The sequence below is a fragment of the Trachinotus anak genome, unplaced genomic scaffold (assembly GCF_046630095.1).
Source record: "Trachinotus anak isolate AG129_WGS33_773 ecotype Australia unplaced genomic scaffold, CSIRO_AGI_Tana_v1 ptg000010l, whole genome shotgun sequence".
NCBI lineage: Eukaryota > Metazoa > Chordata > Actinopteri > Carangiformes > Carangidae > Trachinotus > Trachinotus anak.
In genome coordinates, this window is record NW_027273861.1 from 22,496,867 (window position 1) to 22,515,784 (window position 18,918).

At 40.5% G+C, this 18,918-nt stretch overlaps 1 protein-coding gene across 2 annotated transcripts in view; it reads right to left on the bottom strand.

The window, feature by feature from the left end:
- pde4ba (phosphodiesterase 4B, cAMP-specific a) overlaps positions 1 to 13,282 on the bottom strand; it is a 179,138-nt gene extending 165,856 nt beyond the window's left edge. The window contains exon 1 of one of the 2 annotated variants that reach the window (XM_071486200.1): positions 13,268 to 13,282. The gene's annotated coding sequence lies outside the window, so the exon portion shown is untranslated. Of the gene's footprint in view, positions 1 to 5,412; positions 5,835 to 13,267 lie in introns of those variants that run through there. The other variant, XM_071486199.1, reaches the window with a different exon arrangement.
- Between the last annotated feature and the right edge of the window lie 5,636 nt (positions 13,283 to 18,918).

Genomic DNA, 18,918 nt, shown 5'->3' on the forward strand with positions numbered 1-18,918 from the left:
AGAACTCTTAACTACAAGCAGATAATACTTTAGGAAATTCCTGATCCTGCCAACACAACCACTATCATGTAAAGTTAAAGCCCAGAGAGTCCTCAGTGGCTAGCGACTGGCCACCCCCTGGCTGGCAAGCTTCAACTGTTTCTATTTAACTATGTGGCTAGTTAATGGTGTATTGACCCTTCCTCAGCCATCCCTACAAGGCCTGTTAGTGGTGAACCAATGATTTACAAGCAAGTGAAATACAATTTTTATGGTTTCTATAAGGGGCTACTGGCTGCATTTCTCCTATACCTAACTATTCAACGCCATTATTACAGGATTGTAATCCGTCTGGCCAAATTGTTCTTGGCTGTGCTTCCTTTGTTCATTGTCGCTCTGTCATGTTCCTTCCAGCCCCTTTGTACCTGGCACAGTTGCTCCCGCTGGGACCACCCGTGGTGATGCAGCCCTGTTTATTCCTGGCTGTCTAACCCCTGATCCTGCTGTGTTCCCCTCTGCATCACTTGGCCCTGGTGATTCTGTTGGCATTGTCCCGAAGGCTACTGTTTATACCACCACTATTCTCAGCCCGACTGCCACTCTGTAACTGTAACTGTAACTCTGCCTGGCTTCTTCATGCACGGCACCATCATATGCGCACCTGCTGTTCCTGGTTATGTTGGGTACTTTAACATCCTCTTTCCAGTTGCTTTGACATTGCAATCTTGGACAGAACAGAATCCCAATAAGGTCCTGCTGCCTATACACAAATTCTGAATTGCCTGAAATGTTCACCTTAGTAATGTAGTTTGTTTTTTAATGATTGCACAAACCAATCAAAAAGGCTTCTCCAACCATAGCTATGTTACACTGAGAGCAGCATGACTTTATTTTTATGTCCTGCTTGGATGAAGCTTATCCTTTACGCTCATGAGAAATTAAATCTCTGACAGCACCGTGAAACATGCTTAACTTTACTAACCAGATGCAAAATCAGGATAGTCTGACTAGTTTTTTTTTATATTCTCGACTTTGTAGAGAGCTGGTTTTCATCTCAACATTAGCACATGCGCTATGGCCCTGCTAGGTGATGAAAGATTGTGGAATGATAATGAGACATTTCTCTGGTCTGCTCTGTTAGTACTTGATGTTAGTAGTTAATTTCCCCTTTTTCCCGCCGCAGATGTATTAATGTGTGATTTCGTTCAACAGAACAGAAATCCTCAGAGATTGATGACTGCTGTCACACATAAATAATCAGTGCACGCACACACACACACACACACACACACACACACTGCTTCTAAAGTGTAACAGTACCTCAAGGCTAAGCAAAACATACATCAACAGTACGCATCAACAGCTCACACAGTAGACACAATGTATGCAGAGGATGTTAACATCATGCAGAACACACAAGGACACATTCTCTCCTGGGGCTTCATGTACCAAACTTTGCACAGCTTTGACGCTACACATGCAGAAAAAACAACACAGCCGCTCACATGTTATGGTTACAAAACACAAGCCATTGCAGATTTGTGTACATGTAAACAAGTCTAATATCATCACCTTGTAAACTCCCAAAAAGAGGGATAATTGGCTGTTGGCATGCCACACATTCGCCTGTTTGTAACTGATTTCAAGCAGCTCTTTGAGTGAGGGATATTTAGCCAGTACATCTTCTGTCTGGGTGATCTGCCAAGAATATTTCACTGACTTACTAAAAAAGCCAGGACAAATATAGTGATGGTGACACTCGAGAAAATACCAGCAGAAATAGGTATTAAAACCACATAAATTGGCTTCGACTTCTGCTTATTTACTTGCAAAAAACATAGGTAGTATGTAACAAGTAGCACGCACCATCGTCATCAACAGCCTGAGAAACTGACCTGTCACCTGACCTTTACTTATATCCCCCATGAGAGCAGAATTGAGTCCTGCCATTGCGTTGCACGTTCAAATAATCCATATTGCAATTAAAATGACGATGGCAGGATTGGCTGAGTGACAGAGACTGAGGGATAACAGCTGCACAGAAAGAAAAACTGTGCTGCAGAACATGTTATTTAATGAGTACAGAGCTAAATATCACATGAAAGGAGCTGTGGCAGCCTGCTGGGCAGTGAGCGGTCCAACGTACAGAAAAAGACACGTGAGAAAGACGCATTCCTCCTCTACTTCAACAGCAACCAATGAGGGGCAGTAACTGAAGCTCCTCTATGGCCAGCAACATTTAATGTACACCTTTAGGGTGTGAAAATATGCAGCTGTGAACACAAGATGCAGTCAGCAAATCTTCATCGGGTACAATGTCACAATATTGTACAGCTCCCAGGAGTCTCAAGCGTGCAGATGAAGGAGTGTGTGTAAGGTGTTGAAAAAAGATTAACAATATATCTAGGAATTGTTCCCTGTAAGTCACCATGACAAGTCTTTTATCTCTGGTATCTGTTAACATCACAATGCCAACTTGTAATCTCACTTTCTTGTTGAAGTGTGGTATGGTTCATTAAGCATTTACGTAGGATGAATCATTTCAAGGATGTGTGATAAATGACTGACAATCATTTCCCTCACTCCTGACAAAACATTTCCACACCTGAACAGACTGAATTAAACACAAACTGAGCCATAAATGGTCAATATGTATGATTTTCAGCCATGAAAACCATAGCAGGTGTTCGGAAACATCACAAATCTAAGTACTGAATTTTATTGATTAATACACTGGAGGCTAGAAATTGGCCATGTCAGGCACACTGCTGACCTTGAGGTTAGGGAGTCAACCATGAACCACCATGGTCCCTGTTTCTCATCCAGCCGGGGGCCTCTGTTGCATGCCATTCCTCATCTCTCTGCTGTCAGCTATCCAATAAAAGCATGAACCGCACCAAAAAAGAAAGAGATAGGCCATGCAGTTGCAGAATCAACACCTACAGCAGTTGAAATACTAGTCCACAAGACTCGAGCATTTTGAGATTCATTGAGCCACATAAACACTCAACAATCCCTCTCACACGTATTGTTGGGACCAAGGCAGGTCCCAGGGGATGCTCTCCAGATTTACTGTAAATCAAAAGATGTAGTCTGACCTAGCGAGGGTATTTACTGACTGCTGTTTAAAAGGTGATTCATGACCTTGGGAATAGGTCAGCTTGGTTTGGAATGGATTGCAGAGCCCCAGACCTAATCAAAAAGTACTTCTGGAGTGTGAAAATCACGATGGGTTGAAACCTGATAGAGCCATTTCCCCTGTGTTCCCACCCTATGCTGTTTCTCTCACCATGTACACGATAACAATACAAAAAGGTGCCCACTCTCTTTAAAATTATCAATAAATAAATAAAACATCTCAGAATGGCAGCTGAAGAGAGGCACCACTGGGTTTTCAACAGCACCGGAAAAGCAGGTTTCTTCTTTAGTCATGAGATTTCTACAGAATAGCAATGTGGTATGTACAATAGTAACTGTGATCATACTGCACAATGTCTCCACTTAACGGTTGAATGAATAGCATGTGAGTCAAAGCAGGCTAACTGAGAAATTACTGAATGTCCAATTACTCCCATGAATATCCTAAAGGTTTAATGTTTATGCATAGCCTACTGCATAACCCACATTCACACCACGCACACTTTTTAATGCAATTGAAAGTGCCCACATTATAGAATGCCCAATTACAATCTCAACAGGGGTCAGTGTGACCAATGTCAGCCACATAATAATACCAATTAAACATTTGTAAATAGCACAAGTCAATCTTAACAGTCAGAGTTAGACATAATTGTTCACGTGCAGCAGGACTGAATGTGCTGGTGCCTCTCCACTAAGAGCTCTTCTCATGGATCAATGGGCTTCCACATTTAAACATGGAGTGGAAGCCAACAGATCGATAGACTCTGAGTTCAGGATGGAAGCAGTGGTATGGAGGAACAATGTTACACAGTTCTGTCTTCATGCAACGACATGACAGCGAGACAAAGAAAAAGGCAAAGACAAAGGACGTGGAAAGTATGTGAGCAGAGGAATGGAGGGATTATAAAATACAGAGGAGTCAAAGGCGTGAAGGAAGGTGAGCAGGGAAGCACAGGGAGAGCATCAGGTTTATGTATAGGGTGATGAATAAGAGAGAGAGATATGGGAGAGATAAAGGGTGACATGAGAGAGAGACAGAAATGAGGAAAACAGAGAAAGGAAACACTGGAGTGAGGAAACACGCCTGCCAGCTAGCCCATCAGCAGATTGATTTGTGTTTGTTCACAGTTTCAATCACAGAGCACGATACCCTGCTGGTTTGGATTTGTCACTACTGGGAGTCCCCGTCTTTCCAACCCGCAAGGAATCCCTATTGTACCAAGTCTCCACTCCTGTTCATGATCTCAATACATTCTCAGCCCATCACACTTTTACTTTCAGATTGATAAAGAATGCAAATACGGGACAATACAAACCCCGCCTCTTGGGATGCAAAATCTGTCATTCTTCCAGCGACAACCACCATAAGATCTGAGATGTCATGGTACATTTAGCTCCTGTCAGTCAGAATTAAAAACAGCATAACAAGAAAGCTGCTGTTCTGTGCAAAACTGGAACTCAAGTTACCAAGCCCAGTGACAGAGAGACATTTGGACAGTGCTCTGAATTTGGTAGAAGAAATGTAATCTTCTCATTTAAATTAAAAAAATATGGCGTTTTGGTTCACAAGGTTCAAGGGTAGACAGCTAGAAACTGAAGACAGGGTTCTGATAGCTGCACCTGTTTCAGATAAAGGAAATAATGGACTTTTTTAAAGCAGGTCAGGTCAACACTGTATGACTATCAAGCAGTATCCACATGGCTGGTGTGTCTCCTCCTGGGGCTAATGAGCACTTTCCTGCGAGGTATTACTGAGGCAGCTGTGGATGACATTTATAACAATACTGCTGATGGAAATATGACCTCAACATGTCCAATGTAAATCAGTGGCAGTTACACTAATGGGCAGGTGCACTCTATCTTTTAGAGCCCATACACCACCATCCATTTGAAGAATAAAAGTAACATGCCATATTACCCAGCCAGTGAAAGATGTTAAGGTAAATTAATGACATTAAATGGTAGGATTCGGACTTAAACCACTCTCAAATCAATCGGTGAGCGTTAGAAAAAATATATTAAATGCAAGACTGTATTATATTAGATTTCCCTGAGCTGCCTGAGGTGATGCAGCCTGCCAGTGTCAATAAATAGGAAGGGGAAACACCTGGGGTTAGGCTTAAGTTGTCGTTGCATTTCAGTCTGACAGGAGCCAAACAAAGCCAACCAAGCACATCTCCACAAAACCACATTTTCATTCAGCCCTGTCCTTCACCAAAGCGACACAGCAACACAAAATTCATTAAAAAAAAGTAAATATGAGTCGCCAGTGTGCAGACAACAGCAGATTACCTTGCGTCTTCTCCACAGCTCACCCACCACACGTGGGGACAAAGGGAAATCCCGACGTCTTATCCGCGTTGTTTTCTGACCGTGCAGAGAGCTGTCAGTGCCCCCACCCCCCCACAAAAATGTCTTTTATTCCATAACAGCGAGTATTCCCACCATCCTCTGTTGGGATATGTTCACTCCACAGTGGTCCCCAACGAGCAGAGCAGTCCGCACTCTTCCGACGTTTTTCTTTTCTTTCTTTTTTTTGTTCCGTATTCACATGATCTGAGGTTGTCTTGCTTGTCCACTTTTTTTTTTTTTTTTCCCCGAGATTAAAACAAAATTTGGAAACAAAAAACTACCGCATGAATCAAAGTGATCCTTGTTTGTCCCGTTTTTCTCACGCCTCCCTCAGACCGGGGTCCTTTATGTTTGGGGCGGCTGGAAGCGCTCACACATCAGATGCATGTGAAAACCCGGTGTGCCCCTCAGTCCATCCCTCCCTCCTCCCTCCTCCCAGGCGAGTAGTGTGGACCAATTGAGAGGCAGAAAAAAAGAGAGAGACGATCAGAGCATCTCATGCTGGTGTGGGACCAGAGAGCTGTCAATTACAGAATGAACTGAGTAAAGCCACGAAAAATCACCTAATGATTTTTAGCATTACAATATCAGCAAGGATTTTATGGACACACTGTGATCTGTATATGTTATTATTTCTACTACAAAATGTAATATGAATAATCTAAATATGTACAATATATCCAATCCACAGTTATACAAACATAACTTCTACAGAATAACAAACGCCTGCCATATTTTAAAACAATCCATAATCCAACATGTTCAGAATACTGTTTGTTTTGTTGTTTGTTTGTTTTTACAATTCATCTGTAAGTGTATGTCTTTATCCTGAAGATGAAAGGAAGGGAAAACAATTAGCTTTGTCAAAAATGTGTTGATCAGGTTGCATCACACACATAAAGAGCAATTTAACTGATTTTCTTCTCTAATCTCAGACGTGCTGAAACTATAATTGTGGACAATTTTGCAGTTGAGACAAAACAAAAGCAGAAACCAGGCTAAACAAGTCTGGATGAGAAAACGGTTGAGACATGGCCAACACTGGTTGTCTATTCCTCAAGGAGAGCTGGAGGTGAGATTTAAATGTTTTGTTTTTATTTTTTAATATCTGTTGACAGAACTATGCTAGCTAACGTTAGCACCAACCACTAGACTGTTTTCCCCTGCTTGAGAACACAGTCAGCTTATTGTCATGGTGCTAAAACAACAGAATTGCAAAGCAAATTGTGCAAATCCATCAGCCACACCGCTTGTCCTTAGAGGGTGAAAAATCCCAGCTGACATTGGACAAAGGCGGGGGACACCCTGGACAGGTCGCTGGTCTATCACAGTGCGTCATACTTTATGAGACCATTGTTTGTTTTATGTAAAATCAAAATCTGCAGCAGTCAGATAAATGTAACGCAGTGGGAAAAGTACAATATTTCCCCCCTGCAATGTAGTGTAGTACAGGAATAAAGTTGCGAAAAATGGAAATAGTCATGTTCAGTATGTAAAATTTGTACTGTTCCACCATTGCATCTGGGTATTACTTTGCATTTATTTGGCTGAGGCTTTCCCTGAAAGTTACTATTTAAAGTTATGAGTACAATTTATGACTTGTGCACCTTCTAGTGGAAAAATCAAAAAAGACAACATCGTAGCGCCCCCCCACCCTATTTTCCATATTCCATCCCAGAAGCAGTTTGCATACATAGCCTATTAGATCTTCCTTATTTCCTAACATCTGGGGAAGGTGACTGGACATGTCCTCCTGCCCCTGTTGTAAGCAAAACCCAGCTGACTCTTTATTTCCCATTTCAGATGGATCAGCTGTTGTTCCCTGGTTTCATCCTTCGTACTAAGCATGGATAAACACACCCACCTCTCTGCACTCAACACAGAAAAGATGAAACTGAAAGATTTGTTTATCTAAATTTGGCCAACACAGTAACATAGTTGTGGAATATGGTGTCTCTTTGTGCATTTGATAAAATTTATTATACATTTTATCAGTCCAATTTATCAACACTGGGGGAGGCACATGGGAATAATATTAGGTGTTAGTATTTCTCTCCACACACCTGTGAGCGTGGGCTACATCCCATGATTGTGAGCACACACAGTGAAGATAATTTTCTCTCTTTTACCCTGTTGAGTCAGTGTGATTAGAAGCACCAGAGCTATTATTAACCTTTCAGCAACATGACCTCAGTGAATTCCCACAACCTACATTTTACATCTGCCTCCTTTTACAACCACAGACAACTTCTGAAGAGATTCCCATGTTGCAGTAAATAATCAGTGCTTTAGTTCTTTGCTGTACCAGTCAGCACGGGGAGGAATAATGTGGGGAAAAAAAGCCAATATTACTCTCTTGTGAGTTCATATATTATACTTTGTGAATGCCCGTTCTCATGTTCTGGATCTCCTACATAATAAATTTGTGACTACACTGTGTGTCCGTGTGTGTGTCTGTGTGTGTGTGCATGTGTGTGTGAGTGTGTGTGACCAGGTCATGTTGCATGTGATTACTCCACATATGCTGTCTCCGGTCTGTCCCTGTTCATTAAGCCCTGTGAGACTCTGCGCTCTCTCTGCACTGGTTTCTGAGGGACAGAATTAGTGAAACATAGACTGTAATTTTTCCACAGCTTGAAAAAGATGATTATTTACCACCAAGTACATATAGTACGTGACATTTGTCTCATATAATCCACAGGAGCTCACATTTTCTGACCTACATTAACCTAAGAGATCGCAGGGAAGCTTTTCCTGCAGCTTCGCCATTCAAGCAGTTAAACTCATCATACTCAATCTGCAAATTGTCAAAATACATAAACCTAACTCAAACAATGAAAATGGGATTAAAGCATATTTTTTGTACATCTGTTGCTCTACACTTAGTAAAAATATAAATCAACCTTGAATTCTGTTTCTGACTGATGCTTGAGTCATGTAATGAATTTCTTGTTAAATCCAAGCACAAGAGCTGTGTACACTGAGATATGAAAACATTACTGTTTCATTTCTACATTCTCACTTCATCTTTCAGTCTCGGGTTGAATTTAGAGACAGACTGAGAATTGACATTTTTTACTAATATATAACTGCTCATTATGGCAGTCCTTTTCCCTCCCTCACAGAGTGATTTGGGCTTTTTCCTTTTTTTGTAAATCCCTTGTCTCTCTGCCACCACAAAGCATGTCTAATCTCCTCAAGCGACTGCAAGAGCAGGTTTCTGTTGAAATGAGGATTTGGAAACAAAGCAGAAGCCTACTGACTACAAATGTTATTTACTCATTTCCGGCAACCACATCATTGACCCTTTCAACTTCTTGTGTCAAATATCAGACATGTTTTTATGTGGGACAGAAAAGAATCACGCTCATGGGACTGCTTAGCATTGAGGCCGAGTTGTGCTCATAAAGTCTTTAATGCTTAGCGTTGTGAGAAATGAGGTGGTAAGATGTTACGAGAAGGAGAGAGACATTTTTAAACCCTTCCTCTATTGTGCTGCCAATTACAGGACCATTTTGTGTGCACATAATAGTGCATCTGGTGCGCTGTTGCCTGTCATTATTGCTGTTGCTTCATTCAAGGGCTCATAAACATATGGCAATATGAAGGTAGAGGGAGGCTGCTATCACGTCCTTAATGTACTGTTGAGCAGGCCATGGTCTGATCTGTCAGCAGTAATATTTACAGGAAGACCCACTTAGCTACAACTACACTACTTCAGCCTCTCATTGTTCACCATTTATTAGCCTGAATGAGCTTTAAAAGGCCTCATGTCACAATATTTCATAAAGTCATGGTGGTACAATTCAGAAACTCGGAATATGAATGAGTCAAACTTTCTACTGACTCGTTTATTGTGTAAAACTAAAAAAAGATTGATTAATTTTGCTGGATTTCATAAAAATTGATTCTAAGTTTATTGCTGGACATGTCGCCAGTCTATAACAGGGCTTATATTTAGCCTAAGGGCAATTTAGAGTCCCCAATTCACCTAAACTGCATGTCTTTGGACTTTGGAAGAAGCCGGAGTTCCCAAAGAAAAGCCGTTCAGGTGAGAGGAGAAACATGCAAACTCAAACCTTCTTGCTGTGAGGAAACTAAACACTGCACCACCGTGCCACCCTATTTCACATTGGCAGAGTATTTTCCCTCTTTAACATTTAGTATATCTCATAGGAAGTATTTATGCTGAACAGTAAACCTGCAGTGTTAGCTAGCAAAGTCACAGGATAAGGAATGGGGATGTCATCCTCCTGTGCCAGAGCCAGAAGAATGGCATCAAAAACTGCATTAAGTATGAATGAGATCAACGCAGCTTTACAGATTTAGTCATTAATATGTTTAACTAATTTATTTCTTCCCCAAGTAAATCTGCAATGGTTCCATGTCGACTGCAAATTTGCTTGCAGGAGAGGTGTGTAACTCACTACATATTGGTTAAGGCGAAAATAAAAAAAACATCCCAGACAGATTACTGCTGGAGCACTAAACACAATGTCAGGCTGAAACAACAATGACAATTCAGTTTAATTGTCAGGCCGCTTTCAAGATTGTAGATTCAAACAAGTTCATTTCAAAGTCGATCAATGTGACATACATGTCGTATCACAGTTATCATAATTATTGTATCCAAACATGGCGCTTAGTCATAAGGAAGTCCCTGAAAACCAAGCAAACACAAATGATTCACATCTTCCAAAAAGCCATAAACACAAACCTCATGGGTAAACTGTTATATTGTCAGCACAAAGTATTTTTAGCCCTCATACAACCAATCCTGTCCTAAAAAAGAACCTTCTGCATCTCTATCATCTACCACCTATGATGTGAACATGCACAAGCGTGCACAAGCATAAATAAATAAAGCCCCTAACACACATTGTAAATGGGCTTCTGGAATCTGTGGATATTTGAATGAAATTAAATAATGCTGACAGCAGCGGTTCGTACTGACTGGAGTACGCAGACACAGAAGCGCACCAAAGTGTAATATCTGTTTACATAATTAATTAATTGTTAAGCCTGATGTATGTTTGGTTTGTCAGAAAATACAACACATTTACACACATTCATTTTTCTGCGTCTTCACACACAGCTGCACACACAAAGCTATATAAACCACTTGCTTCCTGCTCAGGTTCTGCAGACACTGTATAGCCGGTCTGAGTCTATCCAATCTAGTTCACTGTAATAAAGGAGAGGAGCAGGGAGAGACCCCCACTATCTGAGTGCAGACATGTGATTACCCTTCCCTTTCTGGAGGCAAGGATTGTTAACACACACAAACATACTGCGATGAGATATGCAGCACCACCTCCACTGTGAAGACACTCATCTGTCATACTGCTATGAATAAAGTCATAGTTTGAATAGATATGTTTACAGGAGATAAACATTTATCTGCTGGGTTATAAACATCCCCTCTATATGACAACAGATTGAGATGGAATGAATCTATCTGGATCTATTTCTATTCTGGAGCTCAGCTGCATTTCATTTGCAACCAAAGAGGAAAGAAGTGGATTACGTTGAATTGAAAAGGGAACAAAACAGAAGTGAATGCAAATCAATTCAATCCCTTCCCCTGTATCTCAGTGGATTGACTCAGTCTCACATTTAGACATCCCTATATTGAGGTAAAATAAAATAACTCTAAATCATAATATGCAAAGCAGATCTCAAGGCTATGTATAGCCAATGCTACAAAGATTAAAATACTACCACTGCGATAATAAATATTTTTTCATGATGCTTCCACACTGATCTAATTTCACTGACATAATTCCTCTCCTCCCTGTGTGAAATGCTGTCACTGGGCACCAAGACAGATGACAACTGGAGTCCTCCATTTGATGAGAGATGATGCTACTGTGCGCGACAGATCGTATCTGTTAAATCTATGACACGGTGCATTTTGTACGTCTAACTGGACTCAGCTTTTTGCTGATTCCCTCTCGACCCGTTTCCTCCAACCCATCAATCCCAAGATGTCCATTTGTTTTGTGTGTAATTAATGAAGTGTTTGACGTGTGCACATGTCACAACAAGGTGAGGACATTAACAAGGTGTTTATGTGCATGCACTTGTGTGGAAGGTGCGGAAACACGGCCAAGGGCGTTTGTGTGTGTGTGTGTGTGTGTGTGTTTGTGTGTATGTATGTATCAATGCATGTGTGTTTGGTTTTTTCAACAGGGGGATTTACTACTTAAGTAACACAGCCGTGATTAGGAAACATTGCCATCTGGTAGTTTGAGAGGGGTGCTGAGACACATGCACGCAAGCATGTACACACACACACACACACACTAACAAACAAGGACACGCACATGCAAACAGGTACGCAGACATACACACAAATATCAGCATGTAATAAATAATTCAAATACAGCAGAGACAGCACTGTCCTTCACTGTCTTCCCGTCTGTATCAGGCGATCACACACACATGCACACATACGCACTGTAAATGGACTACAACTGTGTCATACTATTGCCGACTGTGTTTCTGTTCCACCTGAATGTCACACTGTTTTCTCTTTTATTCTTACCAAACACTACTTCACTTTCCAAGTTCCTCACACTTCCACTAGATGCTGCTTTCATTTTCTCTCTAGTTGAAAAAAAAAAATCACCATCTGTCAACTCAGGTGATGAAAACTGAATGTTTCTAAGCAACACGTTTACCCTGTTTACTTCTATTATTTTATACCTCAGACAAAAGACAAACAATTTCTGTTTACTCTCACAACAATGCACAAAAACATCTTTACCCCATCATTTATGCACACAGCGGGTGAGATTAGTCTGACCTTGAAAGCCACTGAGCCCCGCCGATGCATCACAGCACACTTGAGAGGTGCCGTAGTAGGTAAGAGCTGTGTTTGTCCAGGATTATCATCATCAGTCCCTCTATGTGGTGTCAAAATGGGTCACAGTGTGACTGTGATAAAGGTCAAGGATTTCAGGAAATAGTACCTTCTCTTTCCATGCAGTAACCAGAGGTAACAATCATGATCGTATCTGGCTAATGTCTTGCATTTATCCTGTCTTATTCTGTATTTCTCCTCTCAAATAAATAATACAACAAACCCATTCACTGTAACACTTGAGTTTTGCTTTGAGTTGACCTTTAGGACCTTCATAATTAATTAATGTTATTCAAAATGAATTTTGTCCTCTGCAAGAACACTAAGCAAATTACAATTGCAGATTAAACTGAAAATCATTATTCAATTTAATGTTAATGTAATTCTATACTTAGAATAATAAAGTGTGTGCCCTTCTCCCTGACGTCTGTCACTGTGTGTCCGGACAGGTATACATTTCCCTCCTGTTCCCTCCTGTTCACAGCTGTAGTTCAAGTTCTGAGCTTGACCTCAGTGGCTAAAACAAACTCAAGCTGTGTTATTTTGCCCCACACATAGTAGGAGTTCTGAATTAATAAAACCTTTCATTTTTCACTTCTATCTGTGTCTCTTGTGCCTTATTTGCTTAGTCCCTCGCTTGCTGTAGAAGCTGCAGCAGTTCGAGAATGTAAGTTGGCTTGGAAGTCATTTTATTTTATATAAAATAAACTGTAGTTGTACATTTAAATTATTTTGAACATTCAGTGCGCTGGGGCTAGTTAATGAGCTTTCGTGTCATATGTTGCACTTTCATATTCTTGTACACATGAAAATAAGATCCATCTATTGCCCTCTAGTTGACTCTCCCTCCCTCTCTCTCTCTCTCTCTCTCTCTCTCTCTCACACACACACACACACAGATCAGTTATTTAGAAAGCTTCTGCTACTCACCTAACTCATCTTGCACAGCTCTGAGAGCGAGGCGTGCTGAGAGGTTTTGCCCACACACTGTGGTATCTCACTCTCCTCTTTGCAAGTTTAACCTGTCAGTCCTCACAGCATGACCTCCAGACATGACTCACCAGCATAACACTGCATCTGTACTGTACACACACACACACACACACACACACACACACACACACACACACACGTAAGCAACAGGAGTCAAAACCATCAGTATCCATACAGGTTTCACAAAAAACATGTGGAGGCACAATTTTGTACACAGTTCATTCATTTTCATTAACGCTTGATATTCAGCTAAGGGTCAGATGACTCTATGCACACTGAGAATCACACTGTGCCGTACGTAATATCGAACGCATAACTTTCACCCACACACTGCAGACACACACTCTGCAACCAAGACCAGTAGAAACATATACATACTGAAAAAAACCCCACACATTTGAAATGTACTGTTTCCAAGCAGGCACTCATGCAAATAAATACTCCACATGCATTCATTGATTGAACATACATTCAGCATACATACATGCATCAGCTAGCAGAAACATGTGTATGTTCTGTGTCAGGGTCAGCCTTTGCTTAAAGTGTTTTTCCTCTACATCTCTTTGTCTCCTGGCAGACTCAGTCTAAATATAGGAATAGAACATATATATATATGTAAACACGCATTTTGAAGCACCGACAAATGCATGTACACAGACATGCAATCAAGATTTGACCTGCAGCGTTTTGGTTCCACAGACGTACAATCAGAGAGACACAACATCGTGGAGGTGGATTATTACTTCAATCTGTGGACAACTGCTTCACAAGTCCAGGTACACAAAATGACACGGAAACAGTTCGATGGAACAAGGGCAAAAACCAGACTCTATGCATGAAATGATGCCTTTCAGAATATTTCTCCCTGAACTAAATTCTTTTCTTCTTTTCAATTCCCCCCAAACCAGTTGGACGTAAACACACCGGGCCGTGACGAACCAATAACACACTTACAAACACAACTCTCCTAAGTGTCTATGTAAACAACTGCATTTACACTCCTGTAAACACTTGCATAACACATACTCATACATTAGCCTATAGTATGCTCAAAGGGCAACATGCTTTTACTGAAATCAATTACACACACTCACATACGATACAAACTTGAGCTCTGTACAAGACCCCAAGTTTCAGACTGTGTGTAGGATCCATTTGTCGGCAAACCCAGGGAAATAAAGTGATGAAATATTTACAGCAGAGTATGAAATATTTACAGCAGAGTATCTCTGTATTTATGCCCATATATGTTTATCTCCATAAATGTCTCTGTCCCACAGAGTAATCTCTGTGGGATATAACTTTAATGGCAGACAACACTGGGACTCAGAGACTCAGGGAAAACTTAATGTGTGCTCATGGAGATCACTGCTGTTTTTGTTTTTATCTGCAGGGAAAGGTTGAGGAGGATAGAAGAAAGCATGTGGTCCAGTGGAAAAATGTTGCATAGTTTCAATTCACAGTGGCTGATTTAAACAATTTCAAAGTTATGGCTTGGAATAGTTGTCAAGACGTTAGTTTACGAAGTTCTGGTGCTATTTTAAAGGTAACACTGGTGTTATTTTATTTCCTTCTTTTTACAAATGAGTCCCCTGAAAAGACCAAAACCAACAATAAATTTATCCATCTAACAACCATTGAGACTGTTCATGGAGCATGTGTGTTCTTTATAATGAACACTGCAGGTGTCATTTATTCTGGAGACCTCTGAGACTGGAGAGTGTATCTAATTAGAACATGCAGAGGTTGCTTGTTTACACTGCTTTACTAGTTTGACAAGCCAAGATGATTATTGTAATGATGGAATAAATAAATTAATTTTATTTACTAAATGGGATTTGGTGGTCACAATAAAAGGAGAAAATAACACCACTCTTATACTTTAACGGTGCAAATGCACCACAAGCACCAGAGAAAAATTGGTTCTATCGTATCAGTGTCTTTGTTTCCACTGAGCCATGAAATAGAGGCTCACGAGTTCCCTTGAATCTGGAGGACAAAAGTCCCCAACCCCCCGGTAAACCCAAGGCTCTTGGCAGAAAATCTCATAATCAACCACAGTCGGCTTCGCAACACCAACGCAGCAGCTGTTTCCCCCGAAACGCTGCCTGATCATTTTATTGCTGTTTCTGAGAGTTTTTCTCTTTCCTTTCAGACAGAAACATCACACCAGCATCACTCTGTGGAAACACAAAGACAGTTTTCTGAGGCTGAGATAAAGCACTGAGTTTTCCGGCTGCGACAGTGCATTTTCAGTGCAAACAAATCTGGGAGCTAAAAGCTTCAGAGCCTCCTCAGTTGAGGTTTGCATGTCACTCAAAAAGAAATCTGTTCCTGAAATGTCTCTGGAGTGAGTGTTCGGGGAGCAATCACTGCGAATGCAAACACTGCAGCTTGCGACGGGGCTGGCAACAGCAGCATTCGTCACTCAGGGTTGGAGAACTTTGGTAAAAAATGATCTTTTGTCAATATAATGAGGTTGGTAATGTGTGTGATATTGTACCTCTACCCTTATGAGTTTGGACCTAAAAGTGAAGTCACTTTTGTCCTGTGTTCATGTCTACAAAGAGCTGTTCCAGGATTTTCTTCTCACTGAATTCAAAATTACACAATGACAATCAGGGGGTCAATTTTTTCTCTAGGACAAGAGGGAACCCAGTACAGGCATGAGCTTCTGTGAACTGAAGTGTTACAGTCTTGAAACTAAAGGTTTCATATAAATGTAGTCAAGCAGAAAGTACAAGTATTTCCCTCTGAAACGTAGTGGGGTGGAAGTATAAAGTAGCATAAAAGGAGCACAAGCATATCATAAAAGTACTCACAGTAAATGTACTTAATTACTTTCCACCACTGCTAAAACAATTACTTAGCCTTCAACACTTGTATTTCAATAACAGTGAATTACCAACCCAAGTATATGTCCTGAATTCCTGTGTGAAAACAAAGGGGGTGTCTATTATAAAAGCTAATATCAAAAAGGTAAAAGACTAACTAAACCACTAGACCAAAGACTATTGAAATTAAATAATTAACTCTGCAATGACGTGAAAATCCCTACAACACCTAATCCCCCATTGCCTCACTGCTCATGACTGAGCGCTAGTGTTTGCTAAAATGACATAACATGACATTTTATACTGGTAATGAAATGCTAAGCCAACACTGGAAAAGAAAGAGTGAGCTATCAGCTAGCTAACATTAGTAAGCTAAACTGCAACTTAAGAAAAGTTAGATACTAGCAAACATTAGCGTTCATTACTAGATACTTGACACAGTCTAATTCAGAAACTCAGAAGGTAAGAAAGTAAAGTTATTACACCAGCTGGTTAGTTAGCTGCTATGAATTACATTTACCAACAGTGACGGAGAGAGGCTGGCAGACCAGAGGTTAGACTCATGTCAAGGTTGGGGAATGGTATGGTCCACTTTAGGGGTGTCTGAAATCATATCACAAGATTCTTCCAGGCATGAACATGGGAACTGTATTGTACAGCTAGTACTGTTTACTGTAAGCAAACTAGCTGCTGGCAGTAGCCACATGTTTACTGTTCAAATATGAGGATTTCTGTCTTTTCCTCTAACTTAAAGTAATACAAGTTTTCCTTTAAGATTAAAGTTAGAAAATTCATTATGTCCATGGGGTTCCGCATAAGTACAGTGCAGTGCAGTGCAACTCACACACACACACACACACACACACACACACACACACATGTATGCTTCAGTCAACATGTTAGCATCCTAGTCCAGCTCAGCATTTACCAAGCTGAGCTGAATGAGAGGCTACAGAAGAAAAACCCATTCAGTAAAAAACTATGTATTTTAGAGGATGTACCACAGCTGCTGAAAGAATGAGTCATTTTTTCAGTTTGTCATTTCTGTCTGTTTTGGTAAAGACAAAAAGCTACCTGTAGAGTGAACCCTAAATGGCTGCAACGACAGAGACATTGAGACATTTAGCTTTGTTTTGATTTTTCTAAAGGGCATTGTCATGGCGATGAAGAAGGAAGTAGAAGGTTATATCAAGCTCTCCGGGGACAGGAAGAAGAAGGGGTTACAGTAATGTAAGCGCGCGTGTGTGTGTGTGTGTGTGTGTGTGTGTGTGTGTGTGTGTGTATTGTCAACTCTATCTGACACATGAGCAATAGCAGCCTGTGGGGTTAATAATAAGCCATTTAAGCTGCTCAATTCCCCGTAGTCTGAATTTAGCCACAAAGGACAAAATGAAGCAGTGAAAACCCTGCATGATATGTTGGATGTATGCTTCATAACACACAACAATACACACACAAGCATGACTTCCTACATTTGTAATCATGGTAGAGAAGTGTCTGTAACAGCACTATAGGACTATAAAAAAAAGTTTTACATGAGACTACACAAGGACATGATCCCAGTGGTCTTTTATAGAGTGCTTGAAAGACAGCAAGGCTTTGAAAGTCATATAGCAGTCGGCTCCTGACTTTGGAATGGGATTGAAGAACAATTTAGGCATTTTATTGACTGACTCATTATTATTTCAACAACTACATTACAGATGAACCAAAGTGAAGGACAAGAACAACACAGCAACACACTGTACATCAGTATTATGCAGTATCAGAAGTCAGGGCCATTATAAAAGTCATACCGAAAGCTGCTCCTCTTCTGTTTTAGTGAAGCCACAGTAATTGTCTTCTTCATCCGTCGCATTGATGCATTATTGTGAAATGGGATTCTATATATAGCACATGCACATTCAAGTGTCATGGCACAAAGAAATGCAAAGCTCTTTGAATCGAGCTGCTGCAAAATTAGCTCATTTCAGTGCTTATGTTGTTCTCGAAAATGCATGTCTGCATCAGTCTGCTGTCTCTGGTAAACAACACAACCACCATAATACTATGATAGAAGGGTTGGCGGAGGAGGGGGATGATGAGGAAGATTAGCATGCCCATCTGTTGCAGAACAGTTAGCTCAGATCACCATGTGGAGCTGCTCATTGTTATGATGCCTATGCTTATGCTGTTCATTAAATGAAAAAAAAAAATACAAATGATCAGCAAATTCAACTTTTGTAGGAAAAATAAACGAACGTGATAGATGTGAATCAGCCAACACAGTCAGTAGGGGGAAGACGAGTAAATAACGCTGGGTGACTGTGGTGTTTACGGACAGTCTGACACTGAGTGACCAACTCACTGAATGAGTGTGAAAACCTTTGGATGCATGAGGTCTTTTGCATCTAAAATACCTCTAGAAAAGCAATCATTTGATTATAATAAAAACACCAGTGGGGAAGACTGTCAGCTAGACACCTTTGACATTTAACATTTCTATCCCCTATACAGATAAATTTATTTATTGTATTATTATATCTGTAGTATGGTATATAATTACCCCAAAAAGCAGCATAAAAAATCATATTTGATATTTCATTCAATGGATGTATTTAAATGCCTTTTGAATGTGTATTTATAGCTGTGAATATTTTACACTGTATATATTTTAAAATACTGTGTAGAATAGTGTGTAGGTAACCTATGGCACCTGTCTTATCTATTAAATTAGTCCTTTTGATGTGTGCTTCGTTTTTTGTGACCTTCTGA